Source organism: Elephantulus edwardii, unplaced genomic scaffold, assembly GCF_000299155.1.
Source record: "Elephantulus edwardii isolate Elephantulus edwardi_28Jun2011 unplaced genomic scaffold, EleEdw1.0 scaffold00204, whole genome shotgun sequence".
NCBI classification, from domain to species: Eukaryota; Metazoa; Chordata; class Mammalia; order Macroscelidea; family Macroscelididae; genus Elephantulus; species Elephantulus edwardii.
Window position 1 is genome coordinate 272,540 of NW_006399954.1, and position 15,055 is coordinate 287,594.

The 15,055-nt window shown below is 38.0% G+C and overlaps 1 pseudogene; it reads right to left on the minus strand.

Annotated features, from left to right (window-relative positions):
* Positions 1-10,247: 10,247 nt before the first annotated feature.
* LOC102876134 lies at positions 10,248-14,243 on the minus strand (annotated as a pseudogene).
* Between the last annotated feature and the right edge of the window lie 812 nt (positions 14,244-15,055).

Here is a 15,055-nt window from a genome sequence, read left to right on the forward strand (position 1 = left end):
ATTCTTCTGGTATTCTCTGCTTTCAGCCAAGATCCATCTAACATCAGCAACGATATCCCTAGTACCACGACCCCTTCTAAACCCAGCCTGGACTTCCGGAAGTTCTCTGCTGATGTGCTTTTCTAATCGTTTTTGGATGATCTTCAGTAGAATCTTGCTTGCATGTGAAATCAATGATAATTCCTTATTACCTATTGATTTTGTGTTGTTTCATGAAATTCTTCTGTGTCAGCCATTTTTGTGATGCTGTACTTCTCTTATCTTCTTTTGATGATTCCTGGATCATTCATTATTCTACCCATAGTATTGCAACTCGAGGCTTGAATTGGTCTTTCAGTTCCTTAAGCTCAATAACACAAACAGTGTTTTCCGAGGCCTGCTATTTCAGAAGTGGATGGCCAATCCTTCTTCCTAGTCTATCTTAATGTGAATGTTCACATTTTTTGGTCCCTTTTGATTTTCCAACTCCAGCTATTTGCACATTTCATTGTAATTCTTTGCTTTTTCTTCCCTTCCTGAGATTCCCTTTGAAATCGTCTGCTCAACTCTTTAGCTTCCTGATTTCTTCCTTTTGCATTGCAATTGACTAATAAAAATTTGTCTTAGAGGAGGTACAACTAAGGTTCTTCTCTTACTTTATGCTGGGAAAGGTACATTACCAAATAAAGAGAGCATGATCCTCAATAAGATGGATTGATACAGTGATTATAATAATAAGTATGAGCATCAGAGATGGTAAGGATAGCACAGATTAGGACAAGGTTCATTCCTGTTATTTATTGTGTTACAATGAGTGATAGATGTAGCTCTGATGGCTTAGTGGTTAAGGAATTGCACTGTCAACTCAAAGACATAAGGTTCAAATCTACCAGCTGCCCTGTGGGAGAAAGGTGGGCAATATCCTGTGTTTAACTGTCTTTGAAAATCTGCTGGAGGCTCAGTTATGCATCAGTTCCAAGTAGACAGTACATAACAACAACAACAACAACAACAACATAACTCAAAGTTGACTTGACAGCACCTAAAAAGAACAATAACAATCTATTTTAGGTAGATAAGCCAGATCATCTAGCAGCTAATCAAAAGTAATCTGACTTAATGATATAGATTCCAAATAAAGTAAAATTAGGGTTGTGTCACCCCATTCATAAGTAGCCCATGGGAATAGTGTTATTGATATAGGACTCATTATCAGAACAGATAAAGGGCTTCTGGGTTTAACATGTTAAAATACATCACTATGGGTAAAGTTTAGCAGGACAACAAGTAATAAATGTTGGAGAAGATGTGGAGAAATAGGAGCTCTCAAACACTGGTGGGACTTTAAAATGGTACAACCAGTCTGGAAGGCTGATTGGTGTTTCCTCAAAAAGCTGAACATAGAAATTCCATATGACGCAGCTATTCCACTGCTTGGAATCTGCACAGAGAAAATGAGAACTGAAGCACAAAGAGAAATTTGTACACCAGTGTTCATAGTAGCGTTATTCCCAATTGAAAGAATGTAGAAACATCCCAAATGTAACAGTTGAATGGACTGAGAAATTGTAGTACATTCATATAATGGAACACTACACAGCACTCAGAAGCAATGACTTTGAAAATTACTAATACAACTTGGAAGATAATGGAGAGCATTATGCTGAGTGAACTAATTCAGTCCCATAAGGATAAAAACTGCATAGGACCATTATTGTAAAAACAGAAAGGTAACTAGTTAAACGTGTATGGGGACCCAAGGTGGGGAAAGCGTGAGAAAAGGTAGATGAGGTCCAAAAGGGAAAAGGGTGGAAACAGAAAGATGAGGGTAGGCAGGAGGGAAATTAATTTGGTGGGTGGAGGGAGGGTTGTAAAGAAAATGGGAAAGATCTGGAGGGGATCTGGAAGGGTGGGTATAATTCAATGGTGATTGATTTTATAAAATATAGTGAATGAGAATGATTGTATGAAACAATGTAAATGAGTGATAATATAGAACACAATGAAACTTTGTATGCAAACCCATGTAATTTTTTAAAAAAAGTTAATAAAAGTACATCACTGTGATAATTTGATAATAAGAACCTTAATAATAATAATAATAAAAATCTTCAATACAATTATCACTTGAGAAAAATATATCCTTTGCAAACTTTAAAGGTTTGACTCTTTCCAGCAGCAAATAGCATGTAACTCAACTGACCATTGATTGTGATACAATGATCCATGTGAACTCCTGGATTAGACCAGTTAGAAGAGACTTGGTTTGCATTAGATCTTGATGGACAGACAATATGCACACACCACATAATGCATGTTTAGATGTCCCTGGGTGGTGGTGGTTGTTGTTATGTGCCGTCAAGTCACCTGTGATGCATAGCGGCCCTATGCACAACAGCTCTAAACCTTGCTCTACCAGCCAACCTTATGTCTCTGACAATCTACCCTCATTACCCCAGTCACTGAATCAATACGTCTCAAAGAGGATTTTCCTCTCTTGCACTGTCCCTTCACCCTTCCAAGCATGGCATCACTCTCCAAGGACTGGTCGCTCCTTGCAACATGTCTACACTATGTCAGATGAAGCTTCAGAATTCTTGCCTCCAAAGAGCAGCTTGGTCTCACCTTCTCTATGATGAACCTTCATGTTCTCCTAACAATCAAGGCATATTCAATACTCTTCTCTAGCACCAAAGCTCAAAGGCATCAACTCTCCTTCTATCATCCCTAGTCATTATCCAGCTTTCTGATGCATTGAAAGTAATAATAAAAACTATGGCCTGGACAATAATATCAACATAGAGAGAGAGAGAGAGAGATCAGAGCTGGCCCAGTGGACAGAAAGTGATGCTACCAAGCCACAGATGGGTGACTTTTAATCCGCTGCACTCGGGCCTGTCTTTCATTGTTTTTGTTCAGAAATTCCTCTAGGTCATTTAGCCCTGGTATACAAGTTGCTGCACCACGTTTACTTTTGGTTGCTGTGAGGCTGAATACTGTGAAACTGGTGTGTAAAATGAGTTAATGATTGGCTACCCAATACAGACAGAGAGTGGGGTAGAGCTCCCCGATTAAAACAAGCTTGGAAGGAGGAGTGGCATCCACTTCTATACTAGCTTGCCTCCGGAAACCCTATGAACCTGGAGAGAGGATGAAAGGCACCCAAGCGTCAAGGACTCTTCTTCATAGGGTCACTATGAGTCGCCTGCGACTCGACGGCACTTAACAACAACAACATAGCCTGGATCAGGTGCACCTTCATCTTCAGACTGACATCGTTGGTCTTCAGTACTTCGGAGATGTCTCTAACAGCACATTTCCCCAATGCAATTCGCCTTTCAATTTCCTTGCTGCTGGTATCAAGATGGTAGATTGTGGAGCCAGACAAATAAAGCTGTTAACAATCTCAGTCTCTTCACTATCTATCATGATGCTGCTAATCAGCCCAGTGATGAGAATCCTTTTTTTTTATTTCCTGAACTAATTTTTTGTTATTTAATTATACATCTTTCACTTTATACAATCATTCATATCCATTGTTTCATTCATATACAACTAATTTTATACAATCATATCTCAACACTGTGTTTTATCTAATTACTGTAGATCTATTACTTTTTTTTGCTGTGGTGATTTTAATTTTTTTATATTACTCTGATTTATTTACAAAGTTTATTTTTCACAAAAGCTCCTTCCCATTTCCTTCATCCCACCCAGTCATCAAATTGTGCAACAATGATTGACAACCTACCTCCCCATCCTCACCCCTCTATTTCCACCCTCCCCTTCATTTTAGAGTCTCACACTTATTCTACAGTAATGGTTTTGTACCCTATTTATCCTTGTGGGACTAAGTTAGTCCACTCAGCATAATGCTCTCCAGTCCCTCCCAAGTTAGGTAGTAATTTACAAAATTATTCCTCCTGCATACTGCATAATACTGTATGAATGTACCACAACTTCTTAATCCATTCATTTGTGGTTGGACATCTGGGTTGTTTCCATGTTCCTGTGATGGTGAATAATGCTACTATAAACAATGGTTTACAAGTTTCCATTTGAACCTCGGCTCTCATTTTCTTGGTGTATATGCCAAGAAATGGGTCATATGAAATATCTATGTTCAGCATTTTGAGGAAGCTCCAAACTGCCTTCCAGAGTAGTTGTACCATTTTACAATCTCACAAACAATGCAAAAGTGTTCCTATCCCAGTGGTGAGAATCTCTTTTTTTCTTGATGTTGAACTTCAAACCCTAGGTAGTACAAATGGCTAAAATACTCAGCTGATAACAAAAAGACTTGAGTTTCAAGTTTCTCCAGAAGCACCTCAAAAGAAAGAGCTGGAAATCTACTTTAAAAAAAAATCAATCATTGAAACTAGAACATACTACACTGGCACACATAGGGTCACATTGAGTCAAGGTTGATTCCACAGCAAATGGTATTTTATCAGTGTGTTTAAGTGAGAGGACAAGAGGAATGGTACAAGGGGAAAACTCAAAGCAGCCAGGAGCATAATGAAGTTCAAGTTCAAAGGCAAAAGCTAAGTGTATAGTTTGTATGATGATGTGATGGGAGGAGTGACTTCAGAGATGCATTTGGAAAAATTAGTTTTGAGATTAATGCTCTTGATTCTGAAGCTTAAAGGAAAGTAGAGTGTTTTCATTTAAACTTCCATGTTTTAAAATTGTCATATATATATATATATCTTTAAATACATTTTAAATTTTTAATTAGAGGGAGGTAGGAAGGTATATGATGAAAAATAAATTCAGGCTATCTCAGTATTTGCTTAGCAGATGACAATAACAAAAATAACAACTGATAAAATGTTATTTGCCAAACCTTTATGTTATTTACTACTTAATGGAATGTTGACTGAAAACAGGGGGCGTGGGGGGTGGCAGGGAAGAGAAAGATTTCTCTTAGCCCAACATCACTTAAAAAGCAAATGAGACACAGAGTCATTTTTAGACAATTGCTGTGACGGTTGTGAGGTAAGGTAAAGGCATCAATACACATAACATTTAAAATAATATTCTTGGGCTTTGAAGTGTATCTTGTCCTTTCCCTTGAAACAGTATTTTATATGATTCCCACGGGGAACATCATATCAAGGGGTTCTGAATAAGAGTCTAGTAAATAAGTGCTGGTTTGCATTAAAGCTCTGACCACATACTAAAGACAACTCAACAGTCCTTCCTAAAAGAGATCTTCAAAATGATAAAATTCCTCAAAGCTGAGGTGTCAAGTTTGTGCTGCTATTTCATGTCAAGACAATAACAGCTATGGTATTAAGGGAAGCTCAGAGTGGGGGGAGTGTTGTCATACGGGGGAGGGAAAGCAAAGCCTTTAAGTAATCATGTAGCACATGCAGAACATCTTACAGTGGGGAAGGAACAAAGCTCCTCACTGTCAGTATATTGATCTGCTCCAGAAGGTGCAGGGAGATTCACTATGGTGATTGTCTTCCCCGCTGGGTTTAGAGAGGTCTGAAAGAACACAGTATTGATTTGGCCCTGTTCCCAAGAAGTACCTTACAGATAAGCTTGACTGGAGGCGACCCACCTTATGAACAAACTGTTGCAAAGAAGCTCTATTTGTCACGCTTCTACCATCAAAGCCAAAACTGTGTGTGTGATCATCAGAACATACTTCCATCAGGTGTAGTGTGTCTCTTGCTTCCCCACCTTAGTCACAGGTGTGTTGTCCAAACTGTGGCAGACTAAAACAATGGCTGGATGGAGTGGAGGAAGAGCAGAATGTAAGTCCCATTTATGAAGCTGCATTTTGTCAAGGAAAAAGGAAACATGAGTTTCTGTAGTTTTGGATATTCCAGTCTATGCAGAGCTTCATTTCTTCTCCTCTGAAATAGGAATGATAATGTAAATTGTGTGGATTGTGATCTGGATATCTAGGATGAAAGTGGAATGATGAGTCACTTACCATTGACTGATTCTTCTCAGAAAGATTCTGCTAATAACCAGATGCCACTGAATCTATTCTGACTTATCTGACCCCATGCTTGAGAGGGTATAACTGTAGAAGTCTTGAGTCACTGAGTTTTCCAAAGTAGATTGCAAAGTCCCCAAGTAACTTTGCAGTAAACAGCTGAGCATGTATACTATTTGTACCATGTGAGAACTCTCTTCTTAGTCAATATTACTACATAAAAAAGAAAATAAAACCAAAAAAGGGGAAATATCTTTAAGACAAAAGGAACCATTCAAAATTTCTGTTTCTGGAACTGGATATTGGATGCACTTGTTACTTTACTCCCTGAAAGAAATAAGTCTTACTGAAAAATTCTTCTTTACATACCACTCAGTTTCTTATGGTTTCCTGGTGGAAATTTCTGTGACCACAGAATTTTAAATGGTTTCAACCTCTAGCCACAGCTTAAAATTGACCAGATGTTATTGAGAATTTGATTAAACAAGATGTTAGTTGTAAATTTATTCTAGTTTGTAACCAAATGCAAAATCATTTGGACTAGAATTTGGGGATACAGTAAATTTATTTTCTTATATGTTCAAAATTTTTAATTTACTAAGAAAGGAGGACGCTTATCAGAACTGAGAAGAGTTTAGGTGTCTGTGCGGAAAAGCCAATTAAGAATTTGATTTACAGGCTACAAATACAATTTCCCTGAAACATAGGTACTATGAGAGTAAGTTTATGAGAACATTATAGACAGTAAATGGATTACATTTTCTTTTTTAAAAATTTTATTGTGATTTGGGTGTAACTTTATAGAGCAAATCAATTTTACATTCAATAATTCATACACACTTTGTTTCATACCATTGATTGCAATCCCACATGAACTAGCAAGCAACTGACTTGCTGACTGTATTTTCATTCAGCCTTTCCCCCCCCTCCCCTTCCAGGGTTCTAAACATGGTCTTTGATGCTCCCTTATTGTCCTTTTCATCTCAAATCAGCAAATCTTCCTAAGGTTGGGATAACTCTCTTGTGTTATGATTTATTTATAGATGATTCTATTGTTTGTGTGAAAAATAACCCATAGAGGTGAGTTGGTTTTACAATTGAAAGATGACCAAGGACTATAGTTTTGAGAGTTTTACAAATTTTTATCTGACTAATGAATCTGTTTTGTTGTGTTTTTAATAATTGTTAGCTTTGTTTTATATATTTCTCTCACTCTATCTAAGACTTATTCAATCTGTATGCTGAGCAAATTATTTGAGATATTTGACTCTGTGAAGAAGAATATGACATCAATATTTGGAGGAAGACTCATCAATAACCTTCATTATACAGATGACACAACCTTGCTTGCTGAAAGTGAGAAAGATTTAAAGCACTTGCTGTAGAATATCAAATGCTGCAACTTTAAATATGGATTGGTTGCATCTCAGGGTCAAAAAAACAAAAATTCTTACCACTGGACTGATAAACTGATAGGCAACATCATAATAGATGGAGAAAAAATTGAAACTGTCAATCACTTTCTTTTACTTAGATCCACAATCAATACACTTGGTACCAACAGTTTGGACATATATTAAACTGAGAAAGTCTGCAGTCAGGGATTTTTCCAAATTATGGAGGAGAAATAATGTTAATTTGAGAACTGAAGTGATAGCCTTTAAATAATTTTCACTCATTTACTATGCTTCTAAGAGCTGCACAATGAATGACAGAAGAATTGATGTCTTTGAACAGTTGTGCAATGTAAGAGTACTTAATATCCCATGGTCGGCCAAAGAACAGATTTGTCTTGGAGAAGGTGCAACCAGCGTGCTCCTTAGAGGCAATGATGGCAAAGTTTCATCTCACATACTTTGGGCATGCTCCTAGGAAATTGTATTCCTTGGAGAAGGATATCTTGCTTGGAAAAGTGAGGGTATGGCAAAAGAGAGGAAGGCCCTCAAACAAGTGCATTAGCACAATGACTATAGCAATAGGCTTGAGTATGTCAGGGATTGTGAGATTGGGGAAAGATAGGACAGATCTATGGTTCATTGGTTTGTATAATTTGTATTTAATTTGATGGCACCTAAGAACAACACACTGTACAAGATGTTCTATTGTAATCTTTAATAGTGGGTAGTAAGTGTAACAGGGTGACACCTAGTTCTTCTGGTCTTAAGGTCTTAGAGGTTGAACTTAGCGTAGCCCATCAGTTTTCTGAACTAATTTTTTCCATGTGTATTTTATTTTCTTTATTCTTCCATTTTCTTGACAGAGACAGGCCAATAGTTGCACCTTAAAAGTATGACCTCTTTTTTTTGGAGGGGGGGGAGTAAAAAGTTTATAATCCAGATTGTTGTTAATTGTTGTTAAGTGCCATTGAATCATAGAGACTCTATGATCCAAAGTCTTAAAGACAAAAAAGCCTTTCATCTTTTCTCCAAGTTTACAGAGTTTCCAAAGGCAAGTTGTTTTGGAAGTGAATGCCACTCCTATTTCCAATCATAATCCAATAATAATTCACATTAATAACCAAATACAGTCAAGACAGTTCCGAAAATGTACATGCAGGTACCTCAGCCTTGAGCCTTATGGCTGTAAGCTTTCTCAGTTCAAGTTCTTAATCCTGCCAATATTGGCATTCCACCATTACTGTTCAACAAAGTTCTCAGTCCTGCCAATATTGGTTCTCCTCACCTTCAGTCCCATTTCACATAAATTCTCCAGTTCAGTTACAAGATTTTAAAAGATGCAATTCACTGCAGCAGGATGTAGATAAGTTTGTTTGCCAGTTTCCCTTTCCCCCCCCCCATAGTTTAAGGGATTTTTATTAAAGCAAGAATATTATAATCCATATTATGTTTCCTTGCTCAGTTATCAAGTCTGTTACCTAAAACAGAAGTGACATTCTGAGCTATTCAACAGTAAAGAATTACAAAATTAAAGAGCAGGGAGAAGGGGGGATTAATCCTTGGGTTGTGCCATTTGATGGGTGGAGGAGGGTGAGGGAAACTAAAAGAATTTATTCAAATTTGCACTTGAATTTTGTAACTAAGCCAATTGTTATGTGACATTGAGTAACTTGCAATCATAGGGACCATATGTACAAAATCCCTAAATACTGCTCTATCCTGTGCCAAACTTGCCATCTCCAACACACTCATTCCAACCACCCCAATCACAGAATCAATCCATCTCATCAAGGGTCTTCCTCTCATGTGCTGTCCCTTCACTCTCCCAAACATGATGTCTCTCTCCAAGGACAAGTCCCTCCTTGCAACATGCCCAAATTATGTCAGACGAAGCTTCAGGATCCTTGACTCTAAGGAGCATTCTGGCTTCGTCCTCTCCAGGACAAATCTGTTTGTTCTTCTAGAAGTCCAACACTCATCTCCAGCACCACAGCTCAAAGGCATCAATTCTTTTTCTATCATCCCTAGTCACTGTCCAACTCACGATGCATAGCACATAATTTTGAAGACTATAGCATGGATCAGACACACCTTAGTCTCAAGCCACATGTCGTTGCTCTTTCTGTACTCATGAAAGGTCCCTCACAGCTGACTTTCCTAATGCAATTCATCTCTTGATTTCCTGACTGCTGTTACTAAGAGTGGTGATTGTGGAGTCCAGTAAACTAAAACTGTTAGCTATCTCAATTTCTTCACCATCCATAATGATGATGCCAATTGGCCCAGTGGTGAGAATCTTTGTTTGTTTTCTTGATGTTGAGCTTCAATTCATATTGAAGGCTGCCATTCTTGACCTTCTGCAGCAAGCACTTCAGGTCCTCATCAGTTTCAGCAAGCAGGGTTGTGTCATCTGCTTAATGCAGGTTGTTGAAGACTCTTCCACCAATCTTGGTGCCACACAGTCCTCTTTGTACAACCCAGCATCTCGGATGATCTATTTTTGGGCCTCAGGGAGGAGAGAGAGTTGGAGCTTTCCTAATCTCAACACCTTATCCCAGTTACTACGGGGACACTAGCCAGGGATCCCCCCGGGTGCCATTGCCAGAGAAATAGAATTGAGAAAATAAACTACTAGGAAAAAAAAAAAAGAAAGGAATGCTTTTCGCTGAAAATTCTTTTTCCTCCAGAGTCTATAAAACATTAATTTGTGTCTATATTTTACTATTTTTCCTCTTTTTTATTTTAAAATGAATAAGTAATCTAGAACTAGCTTTGTGTGCTAGCCCTGCTCAGTACATAAGGTTCAAAAGGTCCTTTTTTAAATTTTATATTTTGTAATTTATTTTTCCAAAATATTTTTCAATGTTCAGTTCTTTTTCTTCAGTGAAACATGTTTTCTTTCGTGGTCCCTGATCATTTTAAACAGTTGGAACACCAGTGGCACTACTAACTGCTTTCTGGGCAGCCTCTTTAACTTGATGGGCTTGTAGGACAGCTACAGCTTCATCAACCTTAGAATGAAGAGACTTTGGAGGCTTAAGCATATGAAGAAGTTCTGAATTATCAAGTGATAACCAGTGATTTTCCCAGCCAGTGTAGGGTACACAGCTTTAATAAAAGGAAACAGTCTTTCACCCAACATTTTCTTTTGCTCTTGAGGAGGGGCAGATGCCAACATGGAGGCAGTCAAAGACTCTTGGCCTTGTACATGAACAGCAGGCTGCTGCATGGTGACTTGTGGTTGTGTATTTAGGTGTTACTGAGAATTGAGAACTCTTGTAGCATATTTACACTTGGGCACGGTACAGATAGCAGGAGTAGCTGCAGCAGCAGCAACCGCAGGATGGGAACCAATGGTCTGTGTTGATGTGTTAGCAACACGTTGTGCTGACATGATTCATGGAACTTGTGAAGAAGCTAGCCTCATGGTACTAATTGGTGGTCTAGGAGCAGCTGGGTGGATAGCACTGGAAATATTTTGGAATGGATGAGGTCTGGCACCCTGAGCAGTCCAGCGAGGCCTTGGTCTTAACTTAGCAATTTGTCTAGGAGGGTAGAATGGAGCATGGTTCTGAGTCTGTGGAATAGGTTCCATGAAGTAACCTGAAGGAGGTGCTGGCTGGTAGGGGTTGATTACAGGGTTGGGCACAGCTTGGACACTCACCATTTTCTGCATATACTGGTTAGTGAGGTGAGCCTGACACTCTTCTTTGTGCTGAGCTAAAGCTACATACAGTGGTTTTGTGGCCACAATTCTACCATTCATTTCTATAACTGCTTTAGTGTCTTCTTCAGGGGAGGAGAAACATACAAAACCAAATCCTTTGCTGTAAACATCTTCCACTATAACCTTTGTGGTAGTGATTATAGCAAATGAAGAAAACTCTTTGCAGAGATGTTCGTCATCAATGCCATCATCAAGATTTTTCACATATAAGTTAACACCCTGGTATCTGGTGAAGGATCCTATCTTGCTTCATCTGTTCAAATTTGTACTTGAGTTCCATCTGTCATTCCACTTTTTTTTCTGAGTTCAACCAACAGTCATGAATGGTTTGTTCTGCACACAAATGCAATAGATATGATGAAAGGATACAACTCGGATGTATATACCTTTCCTAATTTTAGACCATGTAGTGTTCATTTGTTGAATTGGTAAAATAGTTTCCTGGTCTTGTTATAGGTTTATCATGAGCACAATTAAGTGTTCCAGGATTCCCTTTCTTCTCAATTTCTGCCATAATATTTTATCATATACATGTCCATATCACAACCACTAATATTTCATAACTTGGTTCTCTGTATACTCTAATATATTTCTGAATGTATTTATGTTGTTGTTTGGTGCCCTTGACTGTAACTAGTGATCTCTGTTAAAAAATGAATCTAAACCTTGCCTGTATTGCCTGATCTTCACAATTTCTGATGTGCTTGAGCCCATTGTTATAGTCACTTTGTCAATGAATCTTGTTGAGGGTCTTCCTTTCTTTCTCTGATCCTCTGATCTTTCCCAGGAGGAGGTCTTTTTTTCAAGGACTGATCCCTCCTGACAACATTCTCAAAGTATGTAGGATGAAGTTTCACCACCCTTGCTTTTAAGAAGCACCCTGGCTGTCCTTCCTCCAAGATGCATTTGTTGTTTTTTTTTTCTTTTGGGGGTCTGTGGTATATTCAGTACTTTCCTCCAATACCAGAACCCAAAGGCATTGATTTTTGTTTAGGCATTCTTATTCATTGTCCAACTTTCAGAAATATAAAAAGCAACTGAAAACACAATAACTTGGATCAAGTACACATTAATTTTTAAACTGAACTCATTGCTCATTAGTACTTAAAAATATTACATTTGTTTGTTTACAAAGTTTGTATACATTGTGTTTCACACTATTCTTCATTCACATTGTGTTTTATATCATTGGGCTATGGCCACCATTTCTCTGCCTTTCCAGGTCTCTACCAGATTTTTCCCATTTTCTTCACTCACTCCCTCCCCCTACCAAATTGTGCAATGCTATGGTTTCATCCTAACCCATTCTCACCCCTTTGCTCTCACCTCTTCCATTCTTGGTTTGTCAGTTATGCATCTTCCGTCCATACATGGTTTACTAGTTATGCATCCATTTTTTACAATAACGGCCTTACACAGTATTTCCCTTTATGAGACCAAGTTAGTTGACTCAGAATAATGCTCTCCAGTCTCTCCCAAGTTACATAATATTGTTACACATTGTTGCTTCTGAGTGCATGCTGCATAGTATTCTATTGTGTGAATGTACTCCAATGAGATACGATCTCACCCCAGTTGCAGTGGCAAAGTTTAGCAGGAGAGCTAGCAATAAATGTTAGAAGGGATACAGAGAGGTGGGAACTCTCATACACTATTGGTGGAATTGCAAATGGTACAACCATTCTGGAAGATAGTTTGAAGTTTCCTCAAAAGACTAAACCTAGAAACTACATATGACCCAGCTATTCCACTATTAGGAATATACCTCAAGGAATTTTAACTGGAATACAAATGAAGATTTGTACATCAATGTTCATAGAAGTGTCATTTACCATTGAAAGGATGTGGAAACAGCCTGAATGTCCAATCACAACTGAATAGTCTGAGAAATTGTGGTTCATTCTTTAGCAATTTTGAGAGATCCCTGGAAGCAGATTTTCCCAGTGCAACATATTTTCTGATTTCTCTCCTTCTGTTGGGTATTGATACTGGATCCAAGTAAAATGAAATATTTGACAACTTCAATCTTTTTTTTCCCCATTTATCATGTTGCCTATTGGCCCAGTAGTGAAGATTTTTTATTTTCTTGATTTGAAGATTCAATACATATGGAGAAATGCAGTACTTGATCTTCGGCAGCATAGGTTTCAGGTCTTCTTTAGCTTCTGCAAGCAAGGTAGTTGTCATCTACATAAGGCAGGTTTGTGGTGAGTCTTCTTCTAAATCCCATTTAACTTTCTTTTTCATGTTATCCATCTACTATAATTATTTGCTCAGATTGAGTGAGTATGGTTAAATAATACAATCTTGACACATTTCCTGATTTTAAACCAGGTGGTATTCCCTTGTTTGGTTCTGACAACAGCTTCTTGATCTATGTATAGGTTTTGCATCAAAACAATTGGTCAGAAGTTCTTAATCTTTTCAATGTTATTCACAATTTGTTGTAATCTACACAGCTTTTCAGGCAAAATAAGAGAATACCACATGGGTTAAAATCAGAAAAGATGTGGGTTAGAGTTCTCTCTTTTCTCCAGATTTTTCAGTCTATATACTGAGCATATGCTTGCTGAAAGTGAGGGGAATCTGAAACACATGCTGCAGATGATCAAAGACTACAGTCTTCAATATAGCTTACATCTCAACATCAAGAAATAAAGGTCCTTACCACTAGGCCATAGAAAGTTATGCTACCAAAGCAAAGGTGGGTGATTTTAATATTCAGCCCTCAGGCCTGGATTTAATTGATTTTGGTCAAGCATAATTCTAAATGGTATAGCACTGCTTTGTCTGATTGCTTTACAGAGGTAACTTGTGGTTTGCTGTGAAGCTAAACACTGTGACACTGATGTGTCAAATATGGTAATGGTAACCCATGGTGGACAACGTTTGGTGGAGCTCCCTAATTAAAACAAGATTGGAAACAAAGTGGCATGCACTACTGAAAAAGCTTGCCTCTGAAAACTCTATGAACTTGGAGAAACAATGAAAGCTCTATACAAGTGTTCAGGTCTTTCGTTCACAGGGTCACTATGAGACATCAACGACTCAACGACACTTAACAACAACAACCACCACTGGGCCAATAGGCAACATCATGATAGATAAAGGATTAAACTGTTAATAATTTTATCTTAGATCCACAATCAACACTATCAATACCTGCAGTCAGAAGATCAGAAGACATATTGCTTTGGGCAAGTCCACTCTTACTGACCTCTCCAAAATACTGAAGAGCAATGATGTAAATTTGAAGACTAAGGCACAATTGATTCGGGCCGTGGTCATTTGTGTCACTTGCTGTGCTGCTGAGAGTTGCACAGTGAATAAGGATGACTGAAGAAGAATTGATGTCTTTGAGTTATGATGTTTTAGAAGAGTTCTAAATATCCCATGGAACTCTGAAAAAACAAGCAGTATATATCTTGGAAAAAGTTCAGCCAGAGTGTTCCTTGGATGCAATGATGGCAAATATTTGTCTCTCATACATTGGACATGTTACTAGGAGAAGCTGTTCCTCGCGAAAGGATATCTTGCTTGATAGAGTAGAGGTCAGAAAAAGAGAAGAAGAACCCCGAGGAGTAGATTGACCAAGTAGTGACTGCAGCAGTGAGCTTAAGTATTATCAGAGATGGTGAGGACTGCACAGGATAGAACAGGATTCAGATCTGTTTTCATAGGGTTTCTATGAATTATTCTCTACTCTATGGCAACCAACACCACAATCATACAGCCTTGCACAGTCACTAAAACACAAGCAAACATCTTTTTGACATTCTCTGCTTTCATCCAAGATCAATTTGCATTACATTTAAATACATATATAGACATATTCTATGTCAGAACAGTGCATATACTCATGAATATAGTCCAATTTGTTATATAACAGATATTTAGCTTGTATGTATCTATATTTTCTCACTTTCTCATTGCTGTTCATAATTATTGCTGTCTCAGTGGGTTTTCAAGGATTTAAATCACATAGCAGGTGATTGATAT